The 19,269-nt window shown below is 25.9% G+C and overlaps 1 protein-coding gene across 2 annotated transcripts in view; it reads left to right on the top strand.

Annotated features, from left to right (window-relative positions):
- LOC129961955 (uncharacterized) overlaps nt 1-19,269 on the top strand; it is a 375,815-nt gene that overhangs the window by 127,007 nt on the left and 229,539 nt on the right. For both annotated transcript variants that reach the window (XM_056075604.1, XM_056075605.1), the window contains exon 2: nt 16,277-16,389. The gene's annotated coding sequence lies outside the window, so the exon portion shown is untranslated. The remainder of the gene's footprint in view (nt 1-16,276; nt 16,390-19,269) is intronic.

Raw genomic sequence — 19,269 nt, 5'->3', positions numbered from 1 at the left:
CATAAATTAGCCTATAAATTTTATTAACTCCCAATTTCTTTTTATTTATGTTTTTAAACTATATTTAGTCCCAGTTATAGAATGCACAACTGGATTCTCAGTGCTTATTTTTATAAATGTATATAATCGGAAACGTTTAAAGAAAAAATTCAGATTCTTTCCAAAATTAATTTTGTAAGACAAGCTGCCTACTTAGAAACGGATTGGAGTTAGTTCTATCTTTTATAGAAAAATAAATTCCATATCAGCCATTCATAGATTTTGAAATAGTGAAAAACAATCCATGAAATGATTGTTCATCCCTTAATCGCTATGAAAAATAATTCAATTCCATCCATTCCTATAGTTTCAAATAGTGAATAAAAATCCATGAAGTGGTTGTTCATTCCTTAATTGCATTATTGTATGATATTAGAAGCGATTTTGTTCTTATTTTGATTATCTTTGAATAGTTTTTCTTCAATATTGTATGGTAAAACTTTTAATATCTCCATAAAGGGACACAATTTTCAAACTGTAAAGGCGGCAAATTTAGCTTAATTTATCTAGAAATAGCTTTTTAGAATAGAAGGGTGCTGGAAAAGGAAGAAATAGCTCAAATACGTAAAGTGTTAAGATGGAAAAAATTTTTTGAAAATTCTAATTCCTAAATTGTGCAAAAATGGCATTTTTTAAAATTTTTTTCAGGGTTTTAATTTAATAAAATATTTTCACTCACATATATTTTTTCTAAAGGACATGACGCATTTACGATTGTTGATATAAGTCTTTCTTGCTACAAAACGTATATTCTATCAAATTTTAGGAAGAAATATTCCTCAAAAAATCATTCATCATAATATATTACTGAAGGAAAATATTGTGATATGCTGTATTTCAATGGAAATACAGCATATATTTTGGAATTAAAAAGTGAAGTGAAAATTAATTCCTTTATTGTCCCATTCCCAAAAATATCAATAAATCCATTGTTTCGTTGTAGTTCATCGTAAAACACTGCATCTTTACTTATACGTTATAGGCTATTTTTATTACATATTTATATTTTGCAATCATAAGTGGAAGTATACTTACTGAAGATCACTTAACATCAAAGAAATAACATAATAGAATTAACTACCCGAGTTACCTTTACTTTGAAATAAACTAACGTGACAAGCAGTTTTGAGTAAGACGATAGCTAAAGATTGTAATTAAATTTGTCTTGCATTCCTCAAGAAAAGGGGTTTAAAAAAACACAGGATAATGCAGATCAAAATATTTCAAGAAAAGAAATTTCTTTTTGGAATATATTCTTTAATGAGACTGCTACACTCATTTCCAAGAAGAATGAAATCACTTTACAACAAAACCACATGATGACGCATAGTTTCTCATGGAAATCAAAGTGCAAGCACCTTTATGCTTTGCTGTCAGATCAGATAATTTTTCTTACTCGATGATGCATGATGTCGATGTTTTACAAAATGTAAGCATACATTTTACATATTAGTTTGATAAATGTTCTTTCAAGTTTATCAGCAGTAAATAAATGTTATATTATTATATAATCTATTTTATATTACATGTCTGACCTCATTTTTAATTAATTAAAAATCAAATTGTATACAGATATATTTAATAATAATTTTTCTGTATTTTATCGTCTATTATTTTTAATTTGTTTATAAAATATTAATGCTGATGGGTTTACACGAACCGAATTTAAAGAAATAACTTAGATTTTTTTTCCTTGTCCAGGATTGTTCTGAATTGAGATCAAATATCCGGAATACCCCAGAAATTTACTTTTAAGAAACTAGTTATTAGAAATATTTCATTTTGAAAAAAGTTAAGAAAAATATTTTATTTCAAATAAAAGTAGGATTAAAGTTTATTTGCATCTCTAATATGTTTTAGATGAATAAAAATACCAACCATTTAGGATAAGTCGTTAAATAGGTTCTTACTTTTGATTATTTATCCGAAATTTGATTTTAATATCCCGATACATCTACTTATTAATAAATATTTCTTATTAAAAAGATTAATTTGATTTAAATATTTAAAAAAATAAACTTCTGAAGAATTTCCTTTTACAATAAATAAAAGAATCACATTTGTAAAAGCAATGTAAACATATTAGTTAGAAGGTAAAACTCTAAAAAGTGTAACAAAATCAATTATTAAAAATGTTTTGTAATCTTTCATATAATTTTAAACATATTTTCCAATATTTATTCTTTTTCTAGTTGAAACTAAATATTTAAATTAACCAAAATTCATGCTGGGGAAAAATATTTTCTCCAGTATCTTAAAGACATTTATCTATTAGCACGAAAATTTTTTTTATTTATTTTTTATTTAGGGAAAAATCAGAAATTGAATATTTCAGACAGAGCTGTATTATAATATTTCGGTTAAAAACATAATTACAAATAATAACAGAGTTATTTAAGCAGTGTTGCTCGCTAAACATCTGTAACCTTAATTTGCAGCCTCCAAGTTAACTACGGAATACGAGTTATTAGAGAATATTTCTTCGGTATACGAGTAAGAAGATCTAAAAATTTGGTCAAATATTGATATTCGACCTTCTTGTTTTGATATGTCATTTGATTGAATGATTATTATTGTTTGAAAACAAACACCACTAAATAGTAATCCTTGTACTAACGCTAATGGTATGCTTTTCTTCTAAAATTTGATTGAAGAATTTGTTGCACAAAGAAGAAGTTCCCCTTTGGGCAATTTATAGTTCAAAGTACAGCTCTTTTATTTGTCACAAGATATTTCCGAATTATTAGCATTTCCATATAAGAATACCTATCTCGTTTGTTGCAAGATAGTAGCCCCTGATGTCTAATAAGGATTATTTTTTTCTATGTCTTATAAGATTGTTAACTACATATATGTATTGGATCTGAATCGTGCAACAAACTATACTTGAATATCTGCACTGGAATTTAATGATATGTGGTCATAAAAAGGATTACAACTAGGCAAAAATGTAGATGTGCCAAACTTTACTTAAAAGGACTGTGCCGATTGACTAATGTAATTTCATATTAGTGAAGACAAGTTACATGTAATATTTCTACGCTATTGATATATCATAGATATATAGAAAATATAATTTAATATTTTCTTAAATAGAATATAATGATAGCTGATACTTTTTGGCATAACTCTCCTATAAGTAAATGCAACATACATTTTTCAGCAAGAAAGAGTATATCCAAAAATCAATACAAAAGGAATTGAATGGTTTGATTTGGTTATATTAACGTCCCGTTTGAAGCAACACTAGGGATATTTTGAGACGGACCTCGTAATTTTGAACCCCGGTCAGATGACGAGGACGGCACCTGAGTTGGCACCCCCCTCTCCACACCACACCAGCGGGAGGACGTTTGGTCATGACGGATTTAACGTGTAACAGACCCTCTTACACGACGGTTCTTCGGTGGAATCGGGTCACGAACCTGAAACCCTCCGGTTCCGAAGCCAAGACCTTACCACCAGATCACCGCGGCCCCCGAAAGGAATTGAAAGAAATGGTTTAGAATAAACATGTTTTCACGTGATGTAAAAAAGAAACGTAGAAATTTATAATTTTTTTTTCCTACAACTGAAAAATTTGAATTTTTAAACAATTTTTTGTCATTTTTCAAAAATATGAAAAATTACAACTCCGTAAAAATTATAGCATACCCTTATATTATGAATGTGATTCTACTTACCATCCATACATTTTTATGAGCATTTTCAAAGTACAACTTTTGATAAATTGAATATTATTTACTATTTTAAAATAAAACTCACATTTTAATTGAGATCGCATACACGTAATCAGGCAGATGAATGCCAAAATGAATAGAATAGGTGAAAGGCTTTTAAAATATCACATTTCAAATGTTCGTCTTAATTTCACTCTAATAAATACTTGTTTAAGGATTTATTAAGATGATTATTACGAATATGAATTACATTGTAACTAAACGCAAGCAATCTACCGTCAAATCACCTAGGTACCAAAGACAGCTGGTTTCTATTAATATATAGTTAATATAAATGTTAAATATAATGACTCTTGGATAATCATTTAATAATTAACTTTTTGTCTTACTACTTTATATTTCAAAATTAATTTCATGCATTTAAAATCTTCATCTAAAGTTTTAGTATAAATAAAATTACCATTTAATTTTGAAACAAAAGTAAGTTAAATGGGAAGAGATTTCATAACTTTGTACGTTCGTGTACGACAAGATTAACACTTAAACCAACATCCATTTCTCTACGCTTTCAATTGAACTGATAAACTAGCAATTCAATTGGATTCACCACTTCGTAACATTTCCATCCTTCCACTTAGGCAGCTGCAATTCCCATGTATCTTTTTTATTCGACAATTTGAAATAAGAAAGAAATAAAGAAACTACTTATAATAATACAAGTAAATAGCGTGCAAAAGATAATTAAGCTTTCAAATATTATATAGCATCTCTGAGATTCGAGACATTAACCTTCAGCAAAAAAGGAGTTACAACAGCCTTTTATTCGTGCTTCTCTTGTAGTCGTCTACAAGAGAAGCACGAATCTACTTAACTCGCCTTACTGTTAATGGTGATGTTCTACAGCCGCCAGGAACAGTTTCCTTGTTTCATTCCTGACCGTGTAGTTCAATTTGGTCGATAGAGACTTGAATGCATGTACCAGGAAGTACCATCCCTGTCTGAAATTCGGTGGAAAGTATTGATCCGGGGGATGAGAAGCATTGTTAAATTTTCTGGCTTACTAACTCTTGGCAAAATCGATGCAACAGATCTAGGTTGGAAAACAGAGATTAAGGGATAACATGCGTTGAAGCACTTTCATTAATGATTTTTTTTTCTTCGTTTAACGGAGAAATGCCACTTTGGTATATAACTAAACGAAGCACTAGTTTTGAGTAAACATTAATGATATTTTAGACCTCTGACATTTAAAGTTAATTCGATATTCACAGAACGTACTTCAATTGCACAACTGTTTCATCAAGTTGGAGTATAGGTATTCAAATGCCAATGATTTGGAGCATGAGAAATAGGAAACAGTTTTTGAAATGAAATGGAACATGATATTATGAAAAACATTAATGATATTTTTCTTAAGTGGAATGTTCAATTAAGATAAGGTTATCTCTAATTAGCCGAAATTGTACAAAATTTGGACATTTCGGTCAAGATTGAAATGTTGTTACTGATTTATCTTGAAATTGGCTTTAAATTATAATCGCTCAAGTTAAAAAATAAATATATTCAATTTTTAAAGGGTAAGTTGAAAATAATTTTAAATACTGAGTTATTTTATAGAGTACAAAGAAACCGACATTCGGAATGAATCAGGGAAGATTCGGCTTTCGATATTTATGATAGGGTCCATGTGAAGTTTTGAAAATTTAAATGACTATGATTGCGACAAATTCTAATTACAAAAATATTTTAAAAAATACTAAATTTAATCTTTAATCTCCTAAAAAATACCCCCTTCTTCTACCTATCATGTACAGAATGTGCTCATTTTAATTTGAACTGCAATTTGAAAAGCAAAGGAAATCTAAAGTTTTGGTTTAATTTATTAATCTTTAGTATTTTAAATAGTTATCTATTTCTACAAATCTAATTTCTTAGACATTTTATTCACTTCCATCCGTTTTCAATTTCAAATACCTTCTTTAACACTCGCGCCTCAAATCAGGATTGAAAATGACCATCAAACACACAAGAAATGAAAATTCTAAATAGTAAATTATAAAATTATTCAAAGAATATTAGGATTTTGATATGTATTTAATGGATCGAGAATTCATAAATATATTAAGAATTCAAAGATTTAAAAATTTGAACTACAATATGAAAAAAGTATGCAAAATTTAAAAGCTGAACCTATTTAGTATAAAAAACATTAAAAAAATCATCTAAGAATATAAAAGTTGCAAGAATTTAATTATAAAATCAGCAAAGAACTTAAAAAAAAAATTCAGCAGTCTTATGTTGAATGTTTTATATAAATCTGTCTGATAAAAATTCATCTCCATAATTAAATTTGATAAATATATTCTCTACCGATTGTTAGAATTTTAGCCGGAACAGCAAAATGCATGTAGTCTAATATCTCATCATAATTAATTCTATTATTAATGACTTTATAAAGAAAAACAAGAAAAAGACACAAATATTTCAATGTAAACTGAAAATATATCTTGTGAATAAAAGAGATCATTTTTGTAAAACAAACTAATTTAGTTTATATTTGCTCAAGAACTTCAATTTTCTTTTTACATTAAGAATCCTAAAAATGATTATAGTATTAAAATAAAGAAACTTCAAAACATTACAATAATTCTTAGTTCTATACTAAGAAATTCAAATTTATTTATAAACTTTTTAAGCTACACTATCAGTATGACTTAAAAATAATCGAATTTCATGAGAAAAAAAATTAAAATCTGAAATTGAGTGAAATGTACTTAGAGTATTGATTTAATAAGAGTAAAAGACATAGTGAGATTTTCGAGTATACTTAAGATTGCGGCATTCCTAATTATTAAGAAGCAACTTATTGTCATTAATAAGTAAAATAAAAAGTGAAGATCGAGAATTAAGACCTTATTGAATTCCAGAAACACTTATCAACATATGACAATCAGCATTATTGAAATAAACGATGTCTGATTAGTTAAATTAAAATAAATTTAATTAGTAAAACTATTTGGAAACCAATAATATTAAATTTACTTAAAGGAATATGAAAATTAATTAAATCAATGGCCTTATAAAAATAAGCCATAAATAACAAATTGAAAGCCATCTTCAAATGAAGAAATATTTTTTTTTTCATTAAACAAAATAAATTCGTGAATAATTAAGTGCTTATCAATGAATAAATGTTCAGCTGATGAGATTATTTTTTTTAACTTGGTGTGAAAACTTTCATGCATTGAAATACTCTAGGTGTTCAAATATTCTATACAAAGATGTTAAAACTGCAATAGTAAACTCAATCAATAAATTTTACAGTCTATAGTATTACTCTTTGTATGAACAAGAATAATTTTATTTGCTTTCAAGCACCAACAAATGTTTGTACATTTAATGAAAGTTTAAAGTTAGAAGCAGATAAATAATTCCGCATAACCTTTAAAAATAAAGGATGGTATATTATAAACTTTCCAATGGTTAAAGAATCCCGCATAACATTTAAAAATAAAGGATGGTATATTATAAACTTTCTAATGATTAAAAAGTAATTTCAGCTCTTTAATCGGTAATAAGTAATTGTACCAAATTACTAAGGTAACTATCAATGCTAAGCTTACACATAGAATTAGAGATATCGCTACCATTTTGGTGACAGATATTGCCGGATATTTTATTTGGAAAAGATCTATTTTTTATAAATGGAGTCCCATTTTTATAGGTTTAAAGATTAAATTATTATCCGTAATCTGCAATGAGAATTGTTATTCTTTTTAATAATAATATTAACAATTAATATTATTTATATAAATTCCTTGACATTGTTCATATCCTCGTACTTTTTAACGCCAACATAGAGTTATTAATTTTTTAACACTCTTTTTTTTTATTTTATTCGAGTATCAAAAGTGGATATTTTTACATAAGTATTTTTCTTTATGTATGTTTTTTCTAAAAAAAAAACATGGTTTAAGCGATACTAAATATTAAAATATTAAGTAGAAAAAATTCTAAAGTTTTTAGTTTTGCAAAAGTTTAAGTAATACTAAATGAACTAAATAATATTTACGTTATTAAAACTAATAAAAAATTCCATTCACTTATCAAATAGCGCATTCTTTAAAAAAAATAAGTTCTAAGTCCAATTTATAAACTATGAAAATTGCCATTATTAGCATGGATATGCATTAAATAAATAGAAACCGATAATTATCCTTACTTGTAGATTATAAAAAATGCATAAAATGAAATAAATCAAACACAATTAAATAGAAAAAATCGCCAAAAAAATTTTAATTTTATCATTTATTTTATCTTAATCTATCATTTAATTCTATCAACTTTAATTTAAAGTTAAATCAAAATTACTGATAAAATTATTTTTTTAAAGAAAGTTAAACCTTTCAAAACAATAAAAAGAATTTCTATATACTAATCAATACTAGAATCAAATAAAAATTATATAATGCTCATAAAAATAATTTTTTCTGATATTTCCAATTGATTGAAATCCAGGAATATTCTAGGTCTGAATCAAGAAGATAAATTTGATACAAAGAAATATGTTCCTTTATATAGTAATAACTTCTTATGTATCATAGTATAATTTTCCCCATCGTTTACATAAGTTTTCTGCAAAATCAATTTTTTTTTCGAAAAATACAGCATTTTTCATCAAATAAAAAGAATAAATATCGTGTCAAAGCCCTATTTTAGTTAAAGATATACTAATAGGGTACAGAAAAAGAAACAAAAAGTAGTTTTACTTTTCAACTCACAAATATTTTGACAGAAAATAGAGACATCTGTAAGAGTTTTCTGTATTTCGAATAGCTGTGGGCTGTAAGAATGACTATTATCCATTACAAGAATAATTTAAATAAAAAATTTGATCATTTTTAAATTTGACAAAAATATAGGAAATCGAGAATTCAGGTAACCTGAGCGTTTAATGTCTACCTGAAATCCTTTTCTTTAACTTCAACATAAAAATAACTTAAGTTTTAACTTTTAATTCAACTAAATTCAAAAGGTTCAAAAAGCTTTGTATTTTGATCAATGTAGTTTCAAGATTTTGTCTTAATAAGGAAATAGCTTTCTTTCCAGGTAGATTAACAATTAAGCTTGAATTCTGTATCGTGCCATTGAAAACTGTAATAAATAATAAAAATTACTTTTCTTCTCATTTATTACAGGATTTTTGATGTAACACTATAGTCAAGCTTAACATTGCCACTTTTAAGAATCTTAGTTCATTTAATACCTTGCTATTGACTAAGAGACATGTTATTTCCAATTGCTTTCAATTGAGGCCCTAAAAGAGTCAAGCGATAAAACACGATTATTTCGAACTTGAGTTTAAACTTCTGATTCTTTTGATGCTTTTTCCGAGCAATGTATTTGACGATTGATTTTGTGAGTTTTCTACCCTTTTCTTTAAATATATTTCTTTTGCCATTTCGTGACTTAAAGTTTTATGTGTATCGCGTTCACAGAATATTAAATTACTGAAAGCCTTGCTCAGAAACTTTATCCTACGTGAATTCTCGCTCTATAAATCGTAAATAAATAATGTTTCCATGCAGTTCTTCGCTCTGAAAATAGGCTGAATCTTTACACCATAAAGATTTAATTAATATCACTTTTTATTTACCCTTTTATAGTTGATTGATATCAAGTTTGAAATAGTATTTTTCTGCATATATTTAAAATCATCCATGAATTAATTGAATTTTATTCAATTTTTAAAAGCATCCACCAAAATTTCATTGAGTTTTTATTTAGCATGATTGTCTACAAATTTCTGCTGAATTATTTCATATAATAATTCAACTGTATGGGGTTTAGAGAGTAATAACCTATAGGCTAACATAATCGCAGTTTAATCTTTTTACAGAGATATGTTTTTACAATTTTTATGATAGAGATTCTATTATTTTTATCTAGCACAGAGGTTCAAATTCTTTTAAATTTCTTTCCGTAAAAATATGTATAAAAAGTAAATGCACATCATTAAAATATTTTCCAATTAAGAATTAATGCATTGAAATGGAGAGTTCAATATGAAATTTAAGATATTTTAAATTTATATTTCTCCATTTTATTCGCAAAAAAAAGATTTAGAATCCAATTAAATTATATTATCTTATATACTAAATAATAATGTAGAGGAACGAGACTTTTTATTACTTCATTATTAGGTAGATGAAAATAATAGACGTGTTTCAGGAGCAGTTATTTAATTATTTTCTAAGTTTCCACATTTCACAAGACAAAACAAACACGGGCACGAAAATACTCGACACTCGCTTAGAATAGAAGCTAATAATGACACCTAAGAAGAATTATGAGAAATATACCTTGACGTTAATAAGATAGTGTCCTCTGTTGTATCAAAATACAAGGTAATAGAGTTATGTAACCGCTACAGTATTCAATAATTCTTAACAGCATACATTGGGATATATTTTTGATCAGAATAATGCAATGATTGATTGTATAAAATTATCATAAATTTCAAATGTATTCTAATCACGTTGGAAAATACAATCAAGGGAAGTAATTGAAAACTAAAAGTGGTAAATGCAAAAAGCAAAAATATTGTAATTAAAAAAATGATCAGCTCATATTAATCAGCTCATTATACGCTCTTTTGAAATATTTAGATGATCCTTGACACTTTTCTCTTTTACTACATTTCAATTTAGTACCTTAACGTAAAAAAAAAGTTTTGAACTGGTTTGGTCCTGATAACATTAACCACTTTTAATCTTTAATTCATATTCAATGAAAGTAACGATTTTATATTAGTTTTTATTTATCTTTGGTAATGAATCTGGAATGCCTATAAATTAAACCACTCGTTTACAAGAAATTGGACTTTTCATTTAAGAAAGCTTTTTATTTCTACCGTTTAAAATTTCAAAACTAAGGTAAACTTATTTCTTCCAATATATCTATTTGAACTTTAATTAATGAAGCCTTAATTATTGGTTTTGAGTTGGAATTTCGCCTGCTAGAGAATATTTGCTAAAAGGGTGAACTAAGTAAATTTCAAAATGGTTTAGCATGGTTTTTCAATCATATTTTTAAATTCAAGTGAGTTAAATTAAAACGAAGCTCTTGAATTTCAGATTTTATTACAGCTTATGATATAGTAATATAAAATCCTTTTTTTAAAAATCGAAGATTAATCATTTGCATAGTTTTTCTTTTTATGAAATATCATTAAAGCATTGTTCCTTGAGAAAAATAACCAATGACAAAAAAAAAATTACGTTACTAAGACATTTTACATTAACCAGGAGTCTGAAGCAGAAGTGATTTATATAATTTTATCTTACAGAATTGATTTTAATTTATTGTTTCCAAAAATATTTCTTCACTTTTTCACGTTCATTTCTGTCTTTATCCTTTCAACCAAAAAGAAGTTTTCATCTTTACGTGAAATTATGGCCTCTCTTTTAAACTTGAAACAGACCACGCATCGATATATTATAGTTTTATGAAACACCGCCTTTTCAGCCTTCACATGAGGCGTACATAATGCTGATAGATAGTGATGAAATCCTTTCTCTAAATTTTGATAGTAAACATGCAACTATAGCTGAGATGAATGCTTTGAAAAATGGCATGGAATTCTTTATTTTTGAATAAAATAGATTGAAAATTACTTTCATATATCAGAAATCAAAAATGGTTTTTTAAAAAAGAAAAAAAAAAGGGCTAAAAAATTATACAAATAAAAACCTTCTAGTTTAGAAGTTATAAAGTGATATGTTCAAAATTTTGGAGACAATTTAAGAAATATGTTGCACAGTTTCTGAAGTAAGATATAAGCCGTGTTTCAATCCGATCTTTAAATACTAGGGTATATATAAATAAAATGAACATATAAATAAAATGAACAACATATAAATAAAATGAAATGCGATTTAAAAAAATCGCAATGTAAAGCACTAAAATAAATGTATTTTTTTTAAAAATATTCTTTTATTCCGCAGTTTAAAAACTGCGCAATACATTCAGAAATCATCATAAGAAATTTTTTTAAAAACTATATGTATTTGATTTTAATTTATAAGATTTTTTTGTAAGAATATTTTACCAAAATTTAGAATTTGAGAAAATTGCATTTAAAGATGTAAAACAGTATTCAAATTTGCATTATTTCAAAGAAAAACCGTAGAAAAAAATATATAAATGATTTTTAAAAGGAAAAGAGGCAAAAATATGAATATTAAATAAAAATTCGCATTTTCCAGCATCTTGTACAAAAACTAAAAATGATTAATTAGTAAATTCTTCAAATTGTTTTATTTAAATACTGGATTGTATCACTTTTTTTCCCCAGAAATAAAATCTTGAAGCAGACGATTATTGTATATTCCCAGGAGTATATATTATTCTATTCACAGTTAAATCGTCTGAGTAATTTCAAATGAAATTAATTTAGTCACATACCATTTAATATCCAAAGGCACAACGAATAATGTTTCGTGATATGCTCGTTTCTAGCGCTGACATATGTGAAACATATACGGTAAGTCATTTCAGTGAGTTTCATATGCATTACATGAGAATGAATGGATTCCATTAGAGATTTTTAAAAATACTAAAACTATGCATCCAAATGTACCTTCAACTGATCTTGGTCCTTTCATAGGAACTATTTTCTAAATTTATAGTTCAGCGATATTCAATTCAGGCCATATTTTGAATGAATACAGTTAGTAAGTAGAAATTTAATAAATTATTTTCTAAATTTTTAAGATAAATTTAAATGAAGAATTAACAACATAGTGCTGCCATATCTTTTAATAAAGGTCATTAATATTCTTGTTTCAATTTTTTTTACATAATTTAGAACTGATTTATAAAAAATTTAAAAAATAATATTAAGTACGGCAATTTGCAAACACAGAGGGAAGCTTTTATTTTCCTTTAGGAAAATTTCCTGATAAACTTAAGTACCTTAATCTGTCTTTAATTTTATAGCTCCAAATTTCTTTTTTTTAAACAAAATTATTACAGTTTATATATTTACAGTTTATTAATGTTACTTAACATTTAAAAAAAAATCCTCAATCTTTACTTATATAAAGCTCAATGTGTGTGTGTGTTGGTCGAACGGTCTGCTCTACAGTCCAGACCGTTCGACCTACAGCTACCAAATTTGGCACATACATATCTTGGAGGTCGGGAATGTGCAACTGGGGTCGCTATTTTTTGAATTTTTAATTAGATTTTTAATTATTAATTAAAAACTAACTTTCCCGCCGAAAAAATCTTTTCATTTCCCCACCGCCAAATGAGTATGGCTTCAGTTTTTTTTCCCCACGCTAACGAGAATAGGCTTAAGAAATTTTCGGCAGATTATTTCAAAGGATTCTGTTTATTTTCTTAATGTTTGATGCATTTAAAATTAAACATTGTTAATGAATCGATCTTTCAGATTCATTCTGAAGTGCTTTTGAATTAAAATGAAACAGAATAAAGGAAATTAAAAATTTCAAATCTCCATAGCGTTACCCCTTCTGGAGTAGAAAATTCACGCATTTGCGTTACCATAATTGGCGTTGAAAATTCACGTATGCGCATTGTGTTCTGATTGTTGACATTTATTTTCAACGGATACAGGCTTGATTTTGAAGGTTTAATATGTTTTCGACAGATTATTTCAAATGATTCTGTTTATTTTTTTAGGGCTTGATGCATTTAAAACTAAACATTGTTAATTAACCGATTTGTTCATAAGGAATCTGAGAAAATTTTGTTAAAAACCTCTTGAGATATTATATAAATTAAGAAAAATATGCTTTAGTGCCCATAAGGTGACTCAGCGACTCTGTTTTCAGTACTCATATTTTTAAAAAAAGGCTTCGTTTCTGTATGTATATATATATATATATATATATATATATATATATATATATATAATATTTATTGCAGTTTAATCATTTCCACTTTAGTTTAAAGCATAAATTCTACGTGAACTAACAGAAAATTAGAGAGATACATATTACGCTGAATGAAGGCCTTTATAATATTATGAGTGAATTATATGACTATCAAAATTTGAAGTTTTAAAATATTTTGATGAATCAGCTATTAAAGTAGGAATTGCATAAAATATTTAATTATTAAAATTTTAACGAACATTAAGATTGGCGAATCGGCTGGTCGCCAAAGGCGGCTAGGCAGCTTGGATAATTCTTAATTGAAATGCATTCTTAGAAAATTGATTTAATAAATTCTGCTCTTTGAAAAACAGTAAAATATTAGCTATGATAAATAAGCTAATCTAATAGTAACACAATGAAAGATAAAAGGTACTTGCTTCATGAAAGAGATTTTATATCAAATCTGAATTGTTAAAATCAAAGATTTGTGTCAAATAATTACACAATTTCAGCTGCTTTTAACGTATGCATATTGATATCAATCATAGTTTTTATATTGATTAATATGCAACAGCATTGGGATAGGTAGATTTTTAAACTAAATAATATTTGTAGAAATTCTATAGAATTTTTTAAATTAAAAATATAATTACTACTTTTTACGCTAGTTCTTCTACAGAATTAGAAACAAGGATATTTCATTATTTCCAATTTTAGAAAGGTTAATATTTATTATCTGCATTTTATTCACAAACTCCATGGGATGCATTTAGGTAGGCACGCAAATTTCCCATTAGGTTGGAGAGAAATAGTTTATGTAAGATTAACACACAATGAATCACATGAAATCTTGTAGTATTAAGTTGAAACAGACTCCTTACGATAATTTCTTTAATTATTTTGTAGCATAATACAGAATTAAAGATTTTTTTTTATGAAACTGGTATTATATACCAGCAAATATTTAAAAAAATACTTTTTATTAAAACAAAAAACTTCAGCTCACAGAAAGAAGCAATTTAGTTGGTATCACTTTGCCGCATCATTTATTTCATTCTTGAATTTGTTGTTTTTCAGACATAATTATTTTTTTCTATTCTGACAAACAATAGTTCGTAGATGAATTATATATATAAAATGCAGTTTATGAGAGCGCTATTTTTTTTTTTAACTATCATTCTTTTCTGCAAATATATAAGATTCTTGCATGTTTTCGTTCAAGTGTTTTTCTCTAAAAAGACGTTTTTTTTTTAATAATTTTTTTAAGTGCTACTAAAATTTTCATTATTTTAAGGAAATGGCTCGAAATATGCTTTTTTAAAATCATTAACTATAAATTGTTTGAATAGAATTCTACAGTTCGAAAAACAACGAAATAAAATCCACATTACAAAAGTGTACATATAACAGCGCAAGTTTTTATATATTATGATCAAAAGCATTAATCGGTTCATATTCAAATTAATTGCAGCTAATATTGATAATCATCGATTTAAATATCCGATTAGTATTAATAATTATCGGATAATGATAATTCTAACCTAGGATATTATTAATAATGATTGTAATACAAGTTGAAATTAGTTCCAAGTATAATATATTAAGGAAAAGGGGAAGGATTTTAATAAAGCAAATTTTATGAAGACATTAAGAAAAACCAATCTAAAAAAAGTTACAAATAATTTTTCATAAATAACATACTTCTTTCTGATTGAATAACTTTAACTAAGAACTGGAAAAAAATCCTTTAATCAAACGCTCAGGTTCGTGTAGTTGAGGAAATTGTAAATTTTATTGAATAGAATTAATGTTTAGAATTTTGGTTCCTACAAAAGATTAAAATAACTTAAAACGCCATTTTGTATGGAAGTTTTATGATAATTTCTATAATATTACCCTGAAAACGAATACCTATGATTTTTAAAAAGAATAGAAATCATCTCCTTTTTTTAAAAAAGACCCCGGTTAGTAAAATATTAAAATTAAAAACACCTTTTATTGCATTAAGTAAATCCATAGATATTGCAGTGTACAGATTCTAACAGACAGGACAAAAATGTATAAAAAAATTAGAAAAGAAATGTAAATGATTTTTATAGTCTTTTGACTTTTATAATCAACCAATGATATTTGGACGTTACAAAGAAAAGTTAGATTTCTTGATCATCAAGAAAGGTTTGTATTCATGGTTAATCAACGGAATCTCTAAAATAGTAGTAGAAAAAAAATGTAATATCCTGAAGTGCCTTTTAACAGGATTGGCTATTAACAACAATCAATTGAGCGATTCTTTCTGACTGTCTCTGTTGATAATTTTAACAATTCCTTAAAACATTAAGTTAAACAAACATTTCAGCATTTTGTGAACGGTTTAGAAGGTTTTGAAAAGAATTAAATTTTAAGAATATAATAAGAGAATCATGTCTGATAGTCTAATATTTTAATGGAATTACTTTCTCTAATAAACATTTCATTTAGGTAATTTTTATGATTCACGAACAAATATAAGATTTCGGTTTCATATATGTAGTAGAAATTTTAATGGTTCTATATATTATATTGATTGAAAAAATAATTAACTGAAATGTAATTTTTGAAATTTTTCTGTTAACGTATTTCAACTTGTTAATTTCAAATGTGCTTTATTTTTAGGTTTGATGTAGTCTAATCTCAGCTGTTGCATGGAATGTCGGATGAATTTTTGACTGAAGCTGGATTTTTGAGTTAACAAATCTGAAGAACTAAGGATCTCATGAAATAACCAGGTAGAAATAACCCGATTTATTTTAACAGTTTCTTTTCGGTTTTATTTTTAGTTCATATTATATTTAACACTCAAATAAACTTTCAAATAATTCAAATAAATATTCAAACAATAAAATATTTAATCATTCGAAATGTGAATTCTAATCTTTATAAACACGAAATCCTTTCTTTAGAAATTGCTTTTAACAAAAATATTGCATATCATAAATCAACACGTTATTCATGACTAACTAAGTTAATAATTCGCAATTATTTATGAAATGTAAACTATACAATTCATATATTTTCCATTCAATTATAAAATCTGAAACTATCAAATAAAAAAAAAGAGCAAAAAAATTGAAAAGCAAAATAAAATGATTTTTTGTAGGAATCTTGAAAAATACATCTATTTCTAAATGTATAGCTGTTAGGTACCTTTCTTAATTTCTTTCTTTCAGAATCTCAAAGCACTTCCACTGATTATTTTTGCATTTCCATTCGATACTTAATGAATTTCTAAAACAATCGAAACATTTCTATTCTAAATTTAATTACATGGCCCATTTTTAACTTTTATATCCCTAATTTCACATAATTTTCAAACAAAATATTAATTACATTGATTTTTATTTAGTTTTTTATCTCTTTTTTTCACCAACAAGTAATTAAAAAGCAATAACTATCAATTAAAGATGTTTATAAATCCTCTCGTACCCTTTTTTCCAATCGTTTCGTTTATTATATTACCACCAATCAATAATTGTCTCAATGAAAATTCAAACTTTAGATTTTATATTAAGTTTTATTAGAATCTGTTATCGCTAATTTTAATGTGCAAATACTCAAATTTAAACAATCCCCTTTTAGAGAACTGAAAAAAGAAAGAATGCTTTATGATTATCAATTAACAGTTTATGTAATCTTTGAGGTATTATAGGATTAACTAAAGTAACATTTTGAAACAAATGGGGAAAACATGAAGCAAAAAATAATGAAAAATTACTTAGAAAAGAAACATTTAGAAAAAAATAATGGCGATATATAACCTTAAAATTATTTACCTATACACTGATTAAAAGGATATGAGGATGCCCATTCTTGCAACTTTATTTTTTCTCAATTAATTGGAATTTTAAGAATAATAGAATTTTGTTTATACAAGAAACAGCGGTTTTTTTTTAAATAAAAAATTATATACTTTATGGATAGCTGCATATATCTTAGAAAAAAAAAATTTTAAAATTTTTTTTCGTGAAATTAAAAAAAAAATAACAATTGCCAAATGATTATATTATGAATTAAATAATATCCCAGTGACCCAAATCATATTATAGCAGTTCTGAAATAAAAATAAAAGTCTTTTTATGAATTTATTTTTTTACAATGAAATTTTTTTTGATATTTTTAGTGTTTAAGTATTTATACAACAGATGTCTTGGCATCTTTCCATGATCCCAGTTTAAATCTAATTCTAGTACCGCTATTGCCATATATAGGTCTTTTCTACAAATGTTTATGAAAAAAAAATCCCATTTAAAACAGGATTTCCAAATACACATTGTTGTCCTTTGGAACTTTACATGGATGGAGCTTACAGATGGAAATAAAAATATACGGCCAAATGCCTACACGATGCACTGTAGGATTAACACTAGTAACAATGCTAAAAAATTATTAATATTTCTCTCATGAATTTAAACATCATTAAAATAGCATCTGCACTATAAATGCATTCATAATTCAAAGAATGACTTTTACCATTGTTTGAATCACAATACTTTCAGATAAAAACCGAAAATATAAAAATTTCCCTTTGGCATAAAGACAGATGAATCTGCATTAGTTTCAGAACGAATGCTCAAGGTTAAACGGCGGTGCCTAAATTTTCCTGTTGCTAGTGGTCCATCCTCGGTAAAGAAATCAAAAAATAAATGTGAAATCATAGATACGAAACGTAGTTTCTACAGTCTGAAGTACTTTTTCTCAACTTAAAATTATTTATTGTTTCAATTTTTTAAATATTTCAACATTTGGTTTTCGTTTCAAGTTTTTTTTCTTCTTTTTTTACTATTGACATTCAGAAAACCTGAAAAAAAAGCTCGGAGAAGAATTTATATAATGCCTCCTTTAACTATCATTAATAACTTAAGAAATTTTTATCATTTTTATAATTAATATTTATTTATAAAAATATATCATTTTTATATTAATATACATTTTTTAAATAATTCAGGGAAAACTGCAGTTATTAGGGCCAGGAAATATCCAAGACGTTTAAAAAAATATTATTCTTTTATTATCCATATATTTTTATGAAAAAAATTATTTAATATTGTTAGAGACATGAAATATAATTGAAATTGTTTTGAAAACTAACTTGTGATTTAAAAAGATGGCATTAATTTCTAATCTTGCATTCATGTTTTTCAGGGAATATATAAATATTATTTTAATTCAAAAGAACGTTATTAAAGCCTTCAGTAAATTATCCTTAATCAGTATGAACTTATACTTTTTTTAAGCTTTAAAATATTTTTATCGCTTATGCACACTTTTCCATCGATCATTTTTTTACTCTGTTTACATATTTTATATCAAATATAATTTTTTACTTGGAATATTATATACCACACATTTAAATTCTTGTAATTAATTGATTAAGAGGTTTTTATAGTTAAGCAAAATGATCTATCTGAATTATTATTATTATTTGTTTTCACGATACTTTTCATACTGGAATGTTATATTCGGCCTATTTGCAGTGAAATCAAACTGACTGCAAATTATAAAAATTTCAAATCAATAAGAATTTAGTTTTAATTTTAATTCAATTTTATTTCGTTTTAATGCTGCAAATAGTTAGTAAATGAAAGAAAAATGCATTTATTATTGTCTTT

This window comes from Argiope bruennichi, chromosome 2 (genome assembly GCF_947563725.1).
Source record: "Argiope bruennichi chromosome 2, qqArgBrue1.1, whole genome shotgun sequence".
Lineage (NCBI taxonomy): Eukaryota > Metazoa > Arthropoda > Arachnida > Araneae > Araneidae > Argiope > Argiope bruennichi.
Note: the sequence above shows the minus strand (reverse complement) of the source record. Positions and strands in the feature narration are given on the sequence as shown.